This window comes from Rhinopithecus roxellana, chromosome 3 (assembly GCF_007565055.1).
Source record: "Rhinopithecus roxellana isolate Shanxi Qingling chromosome 3, ASM756505v1, whole genome shotgun sequence".
Classification (NCBI taxonomy): domain Eukaryota; kingdom Metazoa; phylum Chordata; class Mammalia; order Primates; family Cercopithecidae; genus Rhinopithecus; species Rhinopithecus roxellana.
The window spans coordinates 54,620,254-54,638,775 of record NC_044551.1 but is presented as its reverse complement, the minus strand read 5'-3'; the positions used below and the strand labels follow the sequence as shown (position 1 = coordinate 54,638,775).

The 18,522-nt window shown below is 42.0% G+C and overlaps 1 long non-coding RNA gene across 1 annotated transcript in view; it reads left to right on the top strand.

Moving 5' to 3' along the window:
* Window positions 1–18,522, top strand: part of LOC115896514 — a 48,447-nt gene that overhangs the window by 13,036 nt on the left and 16,889 nt on the right. Inside the window, exons 4-6 of the long non-coding RNA XR_004056411.1 lie at window positions 3,409–3,542; window positions 4,376–4,545; window positions 14,871–14,939. This is a non-coding gene — a long non-coding RNA (uncharacterized LOC115896514). The remainder of the gene's footprint in view (window positions 1–3,408; window positions 3,543–4,375; window positions 4,546–14,870; window positions 14,940–18,522) is intronic.

The following is an 18,522-nucleotide window of genomic DNA, read 5'->3' as shown; positions in this document are numbered from 1 at the left end:
GAATCTTTATAAGATGCAGATGCAGGTAAAGCAGTGATTAGAGGAAAAATTCTACATTAAATGCTTATTTAAAACATTTGATAATGCTAGGGAAAAAAAGAAAGGATTTAAGTCAACAATGTAAGCTTTCATCTGAAGAAATTAGAAAGAGAAAAATCCAAAGCAAGCAGAAGGAAAAAAACAATAAAAAATAAGAGCAAAAATCAATGAGACAAAACATATGTGTTTGATATCAGGTTGATGCTGGCTTCATAATATGAGTTATGAGTGTTCTCTTTCATTTTCTAGAAGAGATTGTGTAGCGTTGATCTCATTTCTTCTTTAAATTTTAGGAGAATTAATCAGTGAAATCATCTGTACCCTGTAGATTTTTTTTCAGAAGAATTTTAACTAGAAATTCCATTTGTTAATAGTTATAGAACTATTTAGGTTATCTATTTTATCTTGAGAGTTCTGGTAGTTTGGGCTTTTCAAGGAATTGGTATAGTTCTTCTCGGTTGTTGAATTTATGTGCATAGAGTTATTTGTAGTATTCCCTGATGCTTGTTTTTTTATTGAGTTGTTTGTAGTATTCCCTGATGCTTGTTTTTTTATTGTGATATGTAGGATCTATAGCAGTATCTTCTCTTTCATTCTTGATATCAATAATACTAGTCTTTCTCTCTTTCTCTCTCTCTCCCCTGCCCCTTTGTCTCCTCCTCCTCATCCTCCTCTCTCCCCCGCCCCACTTCATCTTATTAAAGGCCCATCAGTTTCATCAATTGTAATGATCTTTGCAAATAACCAACTTTTGGGTTCTTTGTTTCTCCTCTACTATTTTTCTGTTTTCAATTTCATTGATTCTGCTCTTCATTGCTTCCTTTGTTCCTATTGCTGCCATTAAGAGATTGCTTGGGGGCTGGGGTATGAGGGAACTGAGAAAATACAAAAGTAATAATGGATTTTTGCACTCTTTCTGAGAGTTAGAATCTCTCACTCCTTTAACCAGCTTCTCCTGGAGTTCTCTCTGCTCCCTGGTGCCCACTTCTGGCTCTCAGGCCACATTGTATTCAGAATGGGAGACCTCAGAGAGGACAAATAATAAATTCACCGTAAGTTCAGTGATACTCCAAATTCTGGCCTTTTTCCCCAATTTGCTTTCTACTATTTAACTTTTGTGTTCCTTATACACTCTGTCCAGGTTCTATAGTTTCCTCAGAGCAACTAGGTGGAATGTGTTTCTTTCATCTGACCCCAAACTGACCCCATATTCTTTGAGCCAATTCAAAGAAGGACATAGGACCTGATATATGGTACCATCTTATCTTCCACCATCACTATCATTCTATCTCCATGAGCTTATCTTCCACCACCACTCCATCTCCATGAGTTCCATAGAGATCTCCTGCAATGAGATTAAGGTGACTTCAAAGTATTGTAGCACTATTCACAATAGCAAAGACTTGGAATCAACCCAAATGTCCATCAGTGACAGACTGGATTAAGAAAATGTGGCACATATACACCATGGAATACTATGCAGCCATAAAAATGGATGAGTTTGTGTCCTTTGTAGGGACATGGATGCAGCTGGAAACCATCATTCTCAGCAAACTATTGCAAGAACAGAAAACCAAACACTGCATGTTCTCACTCATAGGTGGGAATTGAACAAAGAGATCACTTGGACTCAGGAAGGGGAACATCACACACCGGGGCCTATTATGGGGAGGGAGGAGGGTGGAGGGATGGCATTGGGAGTTATACCTGATGTAAATGATGAGTTGATGGGTGCTGACGAGTTGATGGGTGCAGCACACCAACATGGCACAAGTATACATATGTAACAAACCTGCACATTGTGCACATGTGTCCTAGAACTTAAAGTATAATAAAAAAATGAAAAATAAAAAATAAAACAACAAAGATTGGCACCCCCATGACTAGACAGATCCTAGAGAGCTTAAAAGCAATTTTTCCCTTTAGAAATCAAGTCCTACTACAGAAGAATGGGTAGTTTGCCCCAAAGGGGATATTTAGTGAATACCATCTTGGGACACTATGTTCAATTGTAGTATAGGTTGCCCTGAAGGCCTATGGTTGGTTTCATGAAATTATCTTCCAAGCCAGATTGACAGTTTTTGAGATGACTGGATTTTTCTTCAAGGAAAAGCAAACTTACCTGTTCTCCAGGCTCATGCATACTTCCTGTGGTCTTTTCTGATGCTAGGTAAATTTGTTCCAAGTTTCCTGTGCTCTACTAAGAGTATAGGATCAACAAGAGCTGGGAATCCACATCATCCTTGTAAAGTGGAGTACCAATTCTCCTAGTGCAGTTAGAGAGGAAAGCCCCAGTGGCAATACTCTTGCAGGCTTTATGGAAAGGTAAGTGCGGAGGAAGCCTAACACTAAATGAGAAATCCATACCTTTCCTACATGCCTGCCTGAACCAAATAAACCTTGTGTTACTATACAAGGGCTTGTCTTTTTAATATATTTTAAAATTGAAGTAAACATGGACATAGGGTGGGTGGCTCAAATTGAATGGTCATTGTGCAGAAGGCTGGATATCTCACTGTTAGTTACACAATAAAAGAGGATCAGATAAACACAGACATAACCTCTGCCTCCACTGATAATGTAAATCATCCCTTGTATCATTTGTCTTTCCTTCAGGCTGGATACAAAAGGCATAGAAATGAACAATTCATGCCTAAACACAGAAGAGCTTGAAAGCTAGTGTATGTCAGATGTTTATTCTAGGTCATCATTAAGGGGTTGAGTGGATTTGCTTATAAACACAGGCTATTCTGTCAGTGGGGAGTGGGAGAGATAGAGTGTGTTTTGCAGTTGGAGACAGCTCTTTTAAAGCCACATTGCAACTTTTTTTGCCATGCACAGTAAGTTATGTAGATAATTCTTTTTTATAGGTTATGAAATGTTGTCCCCTGAGCAGTGGAAAGTATAATATGCTATAGAAACAATGCTTTTTCTCTCCACTTTGTGCAAATGCCATTTTTCATTACTCACTGAGTGAGAGCTTGCTAGAGATTGAAATGAGAGAAGGGTTGCCCCTCCCACTAATGGTCAGGCACTTCCTCACACAAACTCAGCAACGACCTCCGTGGGAGCCCGAGGAGGTCTCCCCAAGCAGCTTCCCCCACAGTGAAGTCTGAAGCGCCAAGCCCTTGAAGGATGTCACATCTTTTCATGTTACCCATTTCCATTTCCACCAGCCTCATTCTCTGCCTAGGGTTTTGTGGGTTGTTGTTGTTTTTCCCACCCAGTCCAACCAAAGCAGCTGAAGAAAAAGTGCCAAGACAAACAGAATGAGAGCCTTGGGAACCCCGTAATGGGTACAGAGCAGGAGTGTGGTAATCATTCTTTTGATTTGTGCTCAGATATGTTTTCTATTTGCTTTTTGCACAGAATGCACATTTTCCCCCTGGATCGCAAATAATCTGAACCAGGGTAAAACCATTACAAAGTGGCCTTCAAACATCATGTCTGTATTGGAACTGAATGACTGATCAGACATTTAAATACAGAAACTGGGAATTCAGGTAAATGGCACTGATATGGTTTTGTTTGTTTTTTTGTTTTTTGCTTTTTGTGTTTTTAAAAAAAGCATGCTCCAAGTTGTTTAAATAATGTTTGTTTGCTTGGGTTCTGTCTCTTTCTTCTTTTCTTTCTGTCCTTTCATCTATCTTTTTTAAAAAAGAATTCTGCATTTTTCCCTTTTAATTATGTTCTCATTTCAATGATTTGGTTTTATCCACAAAGCCAAAAATAAAGAAATGATTTTTATATCATTCCTAACAATTAAGACAGGGAGAAAAGATAGAATTCTCAACACCTCCCATGTCTGGTCATCTCTGCTCTTTTTCTGGGGCCATACTTCCTGGGACAATCTTCATCTTCTTACATTGTCATTGGTGTCTCCTGACCAGCCTCTTTTGAAGTTGATCGCAAGTAAAGAAAAAGTATACGTACAATGACTGCTTTAGCTGACTGTCCTCCATTCTCACCCAGGAGAGGGGGGAAGAGGAAAAGCCCGGTTGGGAAATAAAGATGAATGTGCTCCCACGGTGCTGGGCAGGGCTGTTTTGTGCTGGAGCAGGCAGGCAAAGGAATCTCACCACGGGGCTCTGAGTCCCAGGTTAATGTCAAGTGCTGGGTTTTCTTTTAGTTACTCAAGGATCAAAGGGAAATTATTCAATAAAAAGAACGTAAAGGGGACTTCTGTGCCCACATAAACCTTAATCAAAAACACTTGTTCAAATGTAGCTTCCTTGACCTGCCTTTTCGTATTGTCTTTTCAGCTCTTATACATACACATTTGTGATTAAAATAAAGATTTTCTCCATCACCATTCAGCATTTCCTTTTCCTCTCAGCTGACCAGAATTTCACCAGGGTGACATGACAGTTTGTTGCTAAGGAACTGAAGACTATGTCATAAGTGAGCATTCTGATGAAGAGGAGTGAACAGTTTGCAACAGATTGGATATTAAGAATAAATCAGCTCTCTGTGTATGTCCCTGTGTGGTGGTGTAACTGACAACAGGTGAGAAAGAGAAGGCTCAGGGCATTCCTGCTTGAAATGTGAATTCTTAGCCACCTCCTTTGTAAAAGCTACTATTCATCCCCTCAATTGCCTCTTACTTGTAAGAATGTCCTCATGCATTCGAGCTTTTCACTTCAGCTTGTTTTCTTCCACACAGTCATGTCAGAGATTTATCGCACTATGACCTTAGTCATATCCTCCTTTAAAAGGAGTCAAGCACAAACTTCACAAAGCCTCTAATATTCTAGGTGTTCAGCAGGGAGACTGGAACATGAAATTCCTCCCACTTGGAGCACACCCACATCAATGTTTCTCTAAAATCTATTTATCTTAGTCACGACCTATGAACACGAATAGAATGTGGTGAATGTTCCCTGTCTCTCGTGTGCCTGAGCACTGGGAAAAGTTAGAATTTGTACAGTTGTAATTTCTAGGGAGGAGTGCAATAACTTCACAGTTTTTTAAACAGAATCATTTAAGAAGGAGAACATTTTAAATGTGTCCCTTCTCTTTTGCACCATTTAAAAAGATCTCTGCGTCTCAATGTGGTTCTTCTGCTATCAGATATGTGGCTGATTTTGTGATTGTTAGGTTAAGAAAAATGGGAAAATCTGACAGCAGATGATTCCACAAATGAATGATACACATACAATAATAGGTAAGTACTCACCATGAATAAAACAAACAAATATATACAGAAAAGGAAACAGTGATCCTTTGAGAACTGAAGATAAGAGCTTCATTACCTACATAGAAAACTACAGGAAGATCTGATCTAAATTTGATTGAAGGGAAGTAAACTTCAGTGGTCAAATCCTTGGGTGGTGGGCCAACATTCTGCTTGAACTCTGTCTCTACTGCAGTGCGGGGCAATTTGGAGTAATGCGTGTTTGTTCTGCCTAATTGAGAAGGTTGGAAGCTAATGAGTTTTCTGAACACTGCAAAGAAGAATGTTACATATGAAAGAGAAGCCAAGGGGTATATGGAAATGAAAATGAAAATGAAAAAAAAAAAAAAAAAAACGCCCTAAGAACATGGGAAAGTTCATTGTGGTGGGCTGGGAGAAGTCCAAACAAAACAGGTTTCAGAAAGAGGTGAAGCAGTTAAAAGACACTCACCCGAGCTAGAACAAAACTATAAATGTAGAGTTTGACTCTGACCTCCCATAAATGATGCAGGCATGTGTTGACAAGCAAACAGACCTACAGCATGTCATTTGATTCTGCCCATTGTTTATCCCATTACATGGGAATTTCTTTCTGTTCTCCTTGGGGTTTTTTCCCACCCACCCCAAACGTTTAAAGTCTATATGCAATCTGAGAATAAAAAGTAAAAGCTACCTCAATTTACTTAATTTAATCTAAATATCTAATTGAAAATGTATAATTGGACAGACAAGCCTTTGATTAGTGCCAATATAAATTTGGATTAAAGAGATTAGGGCTATTTAGCCTCAAGACAAGAGTATTTAGGAGTCTTAACACAGATTGAATTGTTTGTATTCAGGGCTCTGCCAAAATGTAGAGGGATTAAAAAAAAAAAGAGTAGGAAATAGGCTCTGCCCTTGGGGATTTGGGACACAACAGTCTAAAACATATCAAAGAGGCACACAAGATTGCCCAAGCTAAGGGTTCCAAGAGTAGCTTTGGCCAAACACACTGCAGAAGAGAGGAGAAATCAGAAAAGCCTATCAGAAAGGGAGATTCTTGTCCTGATCATCAAAAGATTTAGAGATGAGAAGAAGGAAGAGGGTGTCCTTGTGCTACAGAATGCTATATGGAAATGGAATGAGACTGAAATACCTCTGAGATGACGAGAAATATTCTGGTTCTTTGTTGGTATGTGACAAACTACCTCAAAACTAAGTAGATTAAACAAAAATTATATCTCGCTTACAATTTTTGTGCTGCAGTCATTCAGGAAAGGCTCAGCTGGGTGGCTTATCTCTGCTCTACATGGCACTAGGGTCCATTTCCAACATGGCTTCTTCACTCATAAGTTTGGTGCTTGGAGTCTGTGGTCTCTCTCTCTCTCTTTCTCTCTCTTGCCCCACCTCCTCCCCACCTTCCTTACGCCCTATTATCTGCCCCATGTCTAGGGCTTCTCACAGTATGGCAACCTCAGGGTAGCAGGATTTCTTACAAGGCAGCTTAGGGTTCCAAGAGATTGTTTTCAGAGACACAGGCAAAAGCGGCAAGGTTTCCTATGACTTAGCCTTAGAAGACCCAAACATCATGTCTACCACATTCTGATGTTTAAGCAGGTCTTAAAGGCCAGCCTATATTCAAGGGAATGGGAATTAGACTCCATCTCTCAATGGGAAAAATAACCAAAAAAAAAAAGTTTTGCCAACTTTCGTCTACCAGAGGGAACAATTAATAAAGCAGATGGTTTAAGTGAGTGGTCAGAGCCACAGCAGGACAATCATCAGAGTGAGAGGTGGAGGATGAGTGCCAAGGACTTTAAAGGTGAAGTTGAGAGATTTGAACACTTAAAGAATAATACATTCTTCTCCCAGCATAGTCTGTCTTGTGAAACTGCACTCAGCTGGATGGAAGACAACACATGATCTCCTAGAGTTCCCAGGCACTGAACTAAGGCAATGAAGGAGACTGAAATTCTCCATCTGAATCTCTCTAATAGGAGACTTTCTAGACAAAGCGTATTTGGTTATGAAGAACAGAAACTCATTCAAACCAGTTTAAGAAAAGCAAGGACCAATTCAAAAGCACTGCAGGCAAGCATAAGAGCATTCCAGGACAAGAGCTAGGGGAGCTGGGCCACAGGAATTCTGACAAGTCTGATACTGCAAACCCCAGAGCCAGGGTTACTCTTCTGTTCCTGACATGGGCCTGAGGTCTCTCATCTCTTTGCCAGCTTTGATCTCTTTCTTGTCTTCATGGACAAGCTTTCTCCATTGACTGACTCATCAGAGTACACAGGGCTGAAAATGACTGACCCAGGCCTGGGTAACCTTTGATTCCCCCAGGACCAATATGCCTTTGCTTCCAAGCACCCAATAGTATCTGATTACAGGTTGTGTATCTCTGGACTTGAATTCTGGAGATGAGGCATTTAGTTGGATTAGACCAGTCTATGGATTGGTTCCCCTTGAGAGAAACGTTCACTTTTGTTTCAATCAGTGATGGCTGTAGAGCAGGCTTAGGTGTTTAAAGACAAGTAACATGAAAGCATCATTGCCTAGCTCCCCTCTCCATATCAGTGAGAGGCCATAGGTAGGAAGCAATTTGAGAGAAAATGTGTAGGATAGCTAAATGACAAGAAAGAATGACCAGGTGGGAAACATGCCTGGGGCTGGGGCTTGGGCTGGGGATAAAGACATAACAGGCTGGTCTCCAAGCCATTCTTCATTCAAATTCCAAACCCCTTCCCTGATAGAGTCAGACTCATTCCCTATTGAACTTGTCCTGGCAGCCTTGATGTATGAAGCAGTAAAGTAATGGACAGTAATGGATGGTATAAAAGAAGGTGCCTTCTTATCTGACTCTCACAGAGGATTTTACAATGGTGTTGGGGGGTATTGGCCCTCTCTTTCTGCGTTATTCTCCAGTATACATATCTATGCTCAGGTCATAAGGGAAAGACTGATAGCATAAGTGCTTTAATAATTTTAATGAAAATTATTAGGTTTTACTTAACATGATTTACATATAGATCACCTGCCTGCACAGAGCTCCTATGTAGAGATGGCAGGGATCCCTGCAGCAGGGATAACCCCAGGATTAGGAAGGGTGGGATGGGGAGGGAGGGAGGGAAGGAGGGAGGAGGAAGGAAGGAAGGAAGGAAGGAAGGAAGGAAGGAAGGAAGGAAGGAGGAGGGAGGGAGGGAGGGAGGGAGGGAGGGAGGGAGGGAGGGAGGGTAGGAGGTGGGGAGTCAGGGAAGGAAGGAAGGAAAAAATAATATGCACCAGGTAAAGAGGCTGGAAAAGGGGTACTTATGGACAGAAAATAATCAGGGTTTTTTTTTTTAAAGAAATCTTATAATATAAAATAAGTATTGCTTAGCATAAGAAGTGTAGGAACGGGAAGAAAATTAAATGAGAGATCTAGATCCATGGAGTGCAAGTGAACTACAAATTTGGTAAAAGTTTCATTTGTTTTGAAATTTTAAAGAGAATAATTTGTAAATTTAGAAATAAACATCGATTTGGCATCTTTAAAAAACAGAATAATTAAGTTTTAAAAACTGAGTAAGAAAATAAATCCGGTTGGAGAAAAGTAGTAATGGCACCGCATACTGTCATGAAAGAATGCAAATCAGTATTTTCCTTTCCCCTAATTAGCAGACAGAAATCAGGATAAATTATAAATTGATGAGAGCGCTTTCAACACAGGAGAAAGATATTGACCTTCTTGTGGTAAAGGTAAGTATGAAGTACATTAAAATCACCCATTTTGGCAGTAATCAAGTTTACCTCTACATTAACTTTGGACTATGACACCCCTTCAGAAATGCTGTCTGCTCAAAATTCTCCAAACACAGCACTGAATGGAATTCTGCTGGGGTAGAAGAATTGTGACCGGGCAGTCAAAATCAATTTGTTCCTGTGATTGACATGAGGGCCTATGTGTCAGCCAAGCTCTCTCATACCATCTGTGCTCTGATTATGATCAATAGGTATTTGTGATATTCCCAGGAAATGTGCTGTTTGATTACTTTTACATGGGAGAAAAGACAAAAACGTCTCAACCTGGAGTCTACTGATGTGGATGCAGAAGCTGGTTGATGAATTATTAGAATATAGAGTTTGCACTGATAAACTTTTGAACTTTCATTGAACTTGTAGATTAAGAATAGGCAGTTTTTCCAAGAGGAAAATTCACCAGACAACCAACAATTTTTCTTTCACATATTTAAGCAAGATGTTCGATCTGGTAAGGAAATAATAGTAATTTATGTCTTTGATAATTGAGAAGGATTATAGTTCTATACACAGAAAAAGCAACCATCACCCGAGCCCTGTGAGTCACAAAGCCATTAAAGAAGAAGCTTCCAGCTTAAAAGCAGATGAAACCTCCGGATTTGGAGGGTGGTGTTCTTCAAGAGAGAATTAAGAGAGGGGAAAGAAATCCCCACGTACTTGTAAAATTAGGGCCCTCTCTCTGCCTCCCTTCTGAACAAGTATAATGACAGTTTCAAGATTCAGCTTGACAACCCACACTAAAAGAAAAGCATGCATACACAAAACCATTTCCCTTAGTGCACATGGCTCCCCTGCATATACCACCATGCCCACAGAAGCAGAGGCCCACACTGACCTTCAGTGGGAGGCAACCCTGCAAATAGTAACAATGAAGCTGCCTCCTTCAACCTGCAGAGACCCATAATTCTCAGAACATCATTTGTCCGGTAATCTATAGGAACAGCCTGGAGCAGATTAAAGGTTAAGAAGGAAGATTGTTGACCAGCTGGAAACATGTGTTTGGTACATCCAACTAACTAAGGGTCTAAGAAATTATTTTCCTGATAAAATAGCATCAGCTGAGATCAGGTTTCTGAGAGATGGGATTTTACATCTCTCAGAATAATAAATTTTACATTTATTAATTTTGCTGCTACAACATCAAACAGCTTGCATTAAAAATACACACTAGATTGTGGCTCTTTGGCTTGACTGGTACAATGCACCAGAGATTTCAAAAAAATGCTGACCATTCCACAGTTCAGTTGCCCTTATTAATGATAAGTCCCGTCACCTCCCTTTACTTTAATGCTTTGCTTCCCTATAATTCAATTTGAATCAATCCTATGATTATTTTTAAGCCTGCACCTTGCTAGTGCTCAAAAAATGAGAGGACACAATCTTACTACTATTTGTTAGTATCTGGTGTTTATAGCATCACAGGTGTTATAATGTAAGCTGGGGAAACAGTCAACAAGAATGAGGACCACAGTCTCAAATAGAAGGCTAGGGATGGAGCCAGCTCCACCTGGGGATCTAAACTAGGGTATCTTGGTTGCTAGTAATGGACACTTACTCAATTTTTCTCAAGTAATGTAGATTAGAAGATGTTATTATAAGAACCTATGACCTGGTAGGCAAAAGTCATCATGAACTTGGACAGATCTGGGAACCCATTTTTCTCTCGATCTCCTCTGTCTTTCTCTCATGACATGTCTACCATGTCCACATGTTTGCTCCATCCTCCTGTCTTTAACAACTTGGCTACTCAAAGTTTCTGTTTCCTCATAACTGTAGTTTGCACATGACCTCTCATGACCTTGATTCTATCTCCTGGTGTTTAATGTTAGTAATCGCTGCTTTATTTAAATTCTAAAATGGAGAGAGAATTTTATTGTCACTACTCACATTTCATGTGACCACATTCTGGGTTACTGGGTGGCCACTAGCTGAACTGCTCTAATGTTGATTATCCATATAATCAACATTATATAGCCTCAAGGCTATATAACTCCCTATAGCTTAAAGGACCAAGTGAAGGGATATAATAAAACTATCCTTTCATCGGGGGGAAGTTCAATTTATAAAGGGCAGAGTAGGCATTCTGAAGATTAGTCTGCCTGGTCCATGGGATAATGGGGAAAGGTTCTGTGGAGGAGATAACATATGAGATGATCATAAAAGGGCCCCATGTGTGGATAGGCAAAGACGAAGTAAAAGTGGATATAGTAGCATAGGGAAAAACCAGAAATAGGAAAGAAAATATTACGTATTTTAGTTTGGCTAGAGCACTTCTCAAGCTTTCTGTGCATGTGAATCACCTGAGGATCTTGATAAAATGCAGATTCTTATTCAATGGGTCTGAGATGGGGCCTGGGATTCTGCAACTTTAAACAAGTTCCTGCGTGATGCTGATGTGTTGGTTCACTCTGAGAAGTACAGCTAGAAGAAAGAGCCTTGAATGCCAAGCTAAGAAAGTGCTACTTACTCTACTTTAGTAAGTAATGAGAAGCCTTGAAGGATTTGGGAGAGAAGAATGATATAATCAGACTGGTGTTAAAAGACAATTGATTTGGCAGTGCTTTGTGGGATAAATCAGAAGAGAACTGGAAGATCAGCTATTTAGCAATTGTAAAGGCCAGGAAAGAGGTAATAAGGACTAAATCAGTATGATCACAGTGGAGGGGAAAGGAGGGCTATGCGAGATCAGCTATACAGCCAATTGAACATGCCCTTCCCAGTGTCCTTACCCAGTCTTGCTTTAGTTGACAAGAGAAGCGGCTTCTTCAGGCATCATCTGGTGACATCTTTGTCCTTTCTGGGGTGTCTGCTTTTCATTTCAAATCACATCTAAAGATACATCCTCTCTTTTACCTCTAACCCTTAATTTCATTCTCTCTGCCTAACTGCATTTTCTATTGTGTGCAACTTGCTGCATGATTTAACTATATTATAACCACGTAACTATGTTATTTCACTGTTATTTCATTGTGTACCAGTAACCAAATTCAGTAACTGTATTTGTTCTGCTGAGGAGTTTTGTAGGAAGCATATCTGAAGGGCACCAGGCAATGAAGTAAAGTCTATTACCACCTTATCACCATCAGGAAAATGATGTTTGTTTGCAGTTCACTGAAGTACATAGCTAAAGAAATTGAAAGAGAGCTTAGGAGTGTTGGAGTCAGGTCCACATATGGAGACGGATGGATACTCTGAATACTAGGCTGTGCTTCAAGACCCAAAAAATGGCTGTGACACTGTGCAGAAGAGAAGTTTCCAAATGATGTTATAGACAGGGAAGAAGAGCTGGGAGAGATATACCTTTTACTGTAATTCAGAGCTTCTCTTACTACCTGGCTTACACAGTCCCTACTATCCATTTAAAGCCAAGCCAAAAATAAGCTTGCTGTTAAATACAAATCCCAACTGAAATTTTCCTAAAGCTAAAGGCTTCATCATATCCTGTGATTATAGATATAAATGAAGAAACCTGGTGCTTGCTTATTGGATTGTTCATGCCATTTTGAGGTCAACCCCTGAACACTGAACTTTGGTTTTCTAAGGCCCCTGTGCATTAAATAATTTATACGACATGCAGGACTTTAAATCCATTCCTTTTCTTCCTAATAGGATGGGATTTTGTGCACATGTACATACTTACAGCTAAAAAATAAAAAATCAAACAGTTGTCACTGATCAAAACAACAATAATTTGTCCTGTGGGGAAAAAGAGAGAGAGAGAGAAAGAAAGAAGAATAGAAAAGAAAGAAAGAAAAAGGAACTGTCCAGCCCTGGAGACTAGAGCTGTTTTGATTGCACAAGAACGTAATCAGAGTCAGGAACACAGTAAAGGAAACATTCCCAAAGGAAATCAAGATTAAGATGCACACTTTGGCCTCTTCCTACAAGCACCAACCTCCCAAGCCCACAGGTCATTTTGTTTGACAATGTCACATCGATTTACATTTCACATTGCAATCTTAACTTTAGAATCTTAATGTGCGGCTGGAATTAGCTGTATCTTTAGAGAAGAGTCTGATCTTGACGATGTCCTCCTTTGGAGAGACTTGCTAGTTGGTTTGTTATTTTGGTAAATGAGAACCCAGAAAGAAATTAAATCAATTTTATAGATACGCACGTGTGTGTGTGCGTGTGTGTGTGTGCGTGCAAAAGTGTCCCTGCAGGACAGACACTAGGAAACTGTGCTTTGAAGACAACAAACCCTTTCAGGAAAAGGGTTCCATGTTCAAAAGGAAATGAGGAAATGTGACTTCTAGCCCAGATATTGCCAGGCCCACTTCTATCCTTGGTTTTGCTCCACGTTGGAGCTCAGGATTCTGGATGTATTTCCTTCTGAGTGCCCTGATGGTGGCAGAGGGCAGGGTGGGGTAGAGCAAGGCATAGCCTACCATGCGGGGAATCTGTGCTGTTTCGGGGGCTTTCCTCCAAAGGCAGTCCGGAGGGAGATACCCCAGTGTCATAAACCCTGCTTCCTCCTTCCTTATGTGCCACCTCTTTTCCTAGTCCCACTACTTCAGAAGTAAATAACCATCTTCATTGGAAGTAACCTTCTTCCCTAGAGAGGTGAAGTGACTGGTCTATGGTCATGCAGCTATTAAGAGCCTGTGACAGAAAGAAATCCAGCCTCTTCAGTTTCAGGTCATTGCATGTTCTTTCCTCCTACCTTGTAAGCAGAGCTTCAGTCTTTGATGTGGGCCCTGCGTCCTGGGCCACAGAACAGACTTAGGGTTCAAACCTCCCTGGCCTCACCTGGCATTTCCACGCCAAAGTTGCATCCTGCCCCTCTCTGAAGGGTCACCCTCTAGCCTAGTCATTGTGGATGGAACCTACTCCTCAATCCCAACATCACCACAAACACCCACTGCCCCTACAAGGGACAGGAGGGCTGAGATTTAGGGACCCAAGTATAGATGCATAGATGCAAATTAGAATATTTTTAATGTTATGAGAATGATGGTGAAAACTCTTTGAGGACAAGAGTTATATTTAGTCTGCAAATATGTATTGAGAAGAATCCCAAAAAAAGTTGCTATTAAAGAATAATGATAAAGATTCATGCACTTTAGTTGGGGCAGAGTTTAGGGTTGGCATTATGAAAAGTTGTGGGGATTCTGAAGCAGCCTTTACTCAAGAGATGGTTGTGTGCTAAGGTAGAGAAGATTTGGAACTATTACTCACAATGCACCACCAGAAGATTCCAAGTAGCAGACTGGCCTAGGCAGAGAAGTTCCATGGGGTGTGGGAAGGTGGGGGTATGGTAAGAGACAGCATAAGAATACTGAGCTGAGGCTGGGCGGGGTGCTTGTAACGTCCAAGCTCATGCTTGTAATGTCCAGCACTTTAGGAGACCAAGGCGGGTAGATTGCTTGAACTCAGAAGTTTGAGACCAGCCTAGGTAATACGATGAAACACGATCTCTACAAAAAAATGCAAAAAAAAAAAAAAAAAAAAAAAAACCGAGCGAGATGTGATGGCATGCACCTGTGGTGCCAGCTACTTGGGAGGCTGAGGTGGGAGGATCACTTGAGCCTGGGAGGTCAAGGCTGCAGTGAGCTAAGATTGCACCACTGCACTCCAGACTGGGCAATAGAGTGAGACCCTGTCAAAAAAAAAAGAATAGCTGGGCTGGACACACTTCACTATTCACTACAGAGACAGCCATTCTCTCCAGAAGCCAGCATGAGGCAGAACCTGGCTGCCAGACAGGGGAGATTCTTCCCCATCTAGAGACCAAAAGGTCAAGCGTAGAGACTCAGTTGGGTAGATGTGAAGGATGCTGTGGGCCAGTTGACTCAGCCTCCATTCCTAACTTTCTCAGGGAGCCAGTCTATACTGTAGACACCAGAAAACGAAAAACTAACTTTCCCTTCCTCCTTTGCAGGTAGAGTCCCTCGTGGGATTGGGTTCTGCCAATAAGAGCCACTTGCATGAGACCTCAACTGAGAGCGAGGTCAGTGGGATGGGAGGCACAGCACAAAGTCTTTACTTTGCTGGCTCAGATCATGGCAGAATGGTGGGCTCTGCCACAGACAGTGGGGGACGGATGTTCCCTCAATAATATCAGAGCATCGTCCTGGGAACTGGAATTGTTTCTGAAAGCTCCAACTAGAGTCTGCTTGTTCAGCACTTCCAAAATGTTCATAGGCCAATTAATACCTGATTATTAATGCTCCCCTGTTTCAATAAACTGGAACAATTTCTGTCATCTGCATCACCATGGACAGTGGCCAAGATAACATATCTGACTCCCCAAATTGATCATTTTTTAGTACCCTCCTCTATGGGACAAAATTACTTTCAGAGATAATCATGTAATAATCATTAATTATTATTACTCTCATGATTCATTCATTAGCTTTAAAACAATAATTTAAACAGAATAAATTTTAATTTTCAGGATATTATTCAAATCCAGTCAAATATCTCGTGTATGAACTAAAATATGCATTTACTAAACTTCAAACACAAATTAAAATTCCAAGTGGTTGCGCAGAATGACAGAATTAAATTAACTCAGGTTTTGTATCTTGGCTTTGCAATTACTGTACTATCATCCTTTATCGATTATTTAAATGCAGGCATACTTACTACCACAGGGGCTGGAGACACACACTGTGCCTGAAGCCGGTTTGAACCATCTTGAACTATTCTGTCTTAATGGAAGTTCTCCTAAGTTACTTTCACATAAAATATAATATTAGTAAAAGGATAAGTAATTAACTGTGCTAATTTGAAGCATATATATGTATGTGCATATATATATGGGAATATATGTATACACACGCACACAGATGTATATGAATGTATAGAACTAAAATTCAATAGTCACCACAGCAATTGTTTAGGAAGTGGACAAACAAAAGATTTGTGGGAGGATTATTTTATCACTGACATTGTTTAGAATTACTGGCGTGGGGATAATAAAAAGCAAACTGACTCATAGTCGATTTTATTATTGGTTTTAAATTCTCTGCAGGCAATGCAGCTGTGTGCATCTTGAGGGCGGGTGCACCCGCCCCTGGTTGACAGGTGGGGTGAGCCTGAAAGAGCCTGATCCTAAGCCTGAGGGCTCCAGAGGATTGTGGGCTTGAGGGGAGTGGCGTGGCGAGGGGGGATTCCCAGACCCCAGCACCATCCCCACCAGAGACTTCCCGCGTAACAGGAGACCCAGCCTGAGCTGTTCATGACTCCCCAGATTCTCACATACTGCTGAAACATAAAGATCCCCACAAATCGCCTTTGGTGATGAGGAACCAAGAGCCCAAAACTGCTGAAACCCTGGTACCCAGTTCTCAGTAGTGAAGTGACTCACCCACCTCATGTGAGGGAAATGTGTGCTTCAGCACAATTAAACCTCGTCTCCTGCCACAGGCCCTTGAGGGCACACACAAGTTGTTGAATTTATGAATGGTAACTCTGCCAATGCTGAAATTCTACTTTAACCTATACCTGGAATGTCTTTGTTTGCTGGCAGATGAGCTGCACCTTGGGTGTCTGCAGGGAACAGGGTGAGTGAAGGCCCCCACAGAGCTCTCAGCCTGTGAAGGCCCTGACCCAGGGTACTGTCTTTAAAGAGAGAAGTTTCTCTCTTTTCCCCTCCAAGTAGTGGCCGCACTGAGAGACATCTGAAGTTCTCTGAGAGCAGAGACAGAGTTTATTTCCAGTGTCCTTCATGGTCCCCAGCAGTACAACTCTCATAAACGGTTAACTTCCTAGTTCTGGTAGAGTCAAGCTTGTCTTTTCTCCTCTAGTTGAGGGGTCTTTAGCATAAAGGGACAGTCTCACAGAAGATGACTAAACACATAAGCCAATTTTAATGCTGTATCCTGAGACCCCAAGGGAGTGCAGGGGAGAACATCTCCCTAGACAAAGGAAAGCAGCACCTCCCCACCCCAGGGGGGACACTGTGGACAAGATGCAGGTTGGCAGCGCCCGATATCCAAGGACCCGTGGAAGGCTGTGACTTTTCTCCTCTGAGCAGCAGTAAGCCAGATGTCCACCAGCAGGTCCCAGAGACGCGGCCACAGCAGTAAAGCTGCATGCCAGCCTACTTGCCTGGCACTGCCCAGGAGAGTGCCACTAGTCCCCATCCTGTAGGACCAGTGGGTGCTGTCCTCCTCTATTCAGAGTGGCCAGGGAGGAGGGGCAGGGCCATCTAGCCATGTGGTTCATCCCTAGGTGTCTGGGAGCAGGAGGACATGCATTTCCAATCTAGCATTGGCACCCAAACTCACATTGTTGTTTTCCTGTCAAGCAGTGTTAGCAAGCCTTATATCTAAGGACTACAGGCTTTAATTACTCCAGGGAACAGCCTGGTGGCCAAACAAAGAAGGGCTTGTTACAAAGGCCCCTTTGTTGAAAGGGCTTTTGTCCCAGCAAGAGGATCGCTCCAGGCACCCCTTACAGGCCACCAGCCCAGAGGAGGGAAGTAATACTTGTCCAACTAACCCTCGGGTGTTTCAGAAGACCTGGACTCAAGTCCTCACAGCCCAGGTTTGCTGGCAATGTAGTCTGCTGTAAGTCACATATCCTTTTTAAGCCCCAGTTTCCTTACCTATCAAAAAACAATCATTTATGTGAATGTCACCCTCCTTTTTCCAGTCCTGGAGGCTGAGTCCCCTAGGCTGCTGGAGGCGCTGAGAATACTTGGTCCCTACTAGCACTGCAGAGAGGCGTTTACACCCCTCTCTGGCAGAAGCCACTTCCCATCTGGAGAGTCAGGAAGGACACCTCCTGTCACTCCCTAGAAACAGAACAGCAGGCTGCTGACCTTCACCCAGCCACCAGTGCTCCACCCTGAACTCAAGATTCCAGGACGCGAGAGAGAGGCTTCAGGAGGAGAGAGATTTCTCCTGGGAAAGCTGGAAGAGCTGAGAGGAGAGTAGGAGGCAGTGAGGAGGGACCTGCAGCAGGTCTCAGGGACTGTACGGGGTGTGGACCTGCACTGTACTTTTGCCCCTGACCCTCATTCCTGATGCTTTTCTGAGCTTGGTTCTCCAGCCTTCTGATAATTCCATAGGCTACTGGATAGATAGCCTTCCAGTAAATTCCCTTTCTGCTTAAGCTAACCAGATTTGAGGTCTGTTGTTTGTAACCAAGAGTCCTACCTGATACTGTGTAAGACATAGCCAGAGAGGAAATTATCCCAAAAATATGTATTTTTGGGGGGAGGCACACCCAAGATGGCCAAATAGGAACAGCTCCAGCCTCCAGCTCCCAGCGTGAGCAACACAGAAGACAGGTGATTTCTCCATTTTCAACTGAGGTACCAGGTTCATCTCACTGGGGCCTATCAGACAGTTGGCGCTGGTCCGTGGGTGCAGCCCAACCAGCAAGAGCTGAAGCAGGGCGAGGCATCGCTTCACGTGGGAAGCACAAGGGGGAAGGGAATTCCTTTTCCTAGTCAAAGGAAATTGAGACACACAACACCTGGAAAATCAGGTAACACCCACCCTAATACTGCGCTTAACCAAGGAACTTAGCAAACAGCACACCAGGAGATTATATCCCACACCTGACCCAGAGGGTCCCAC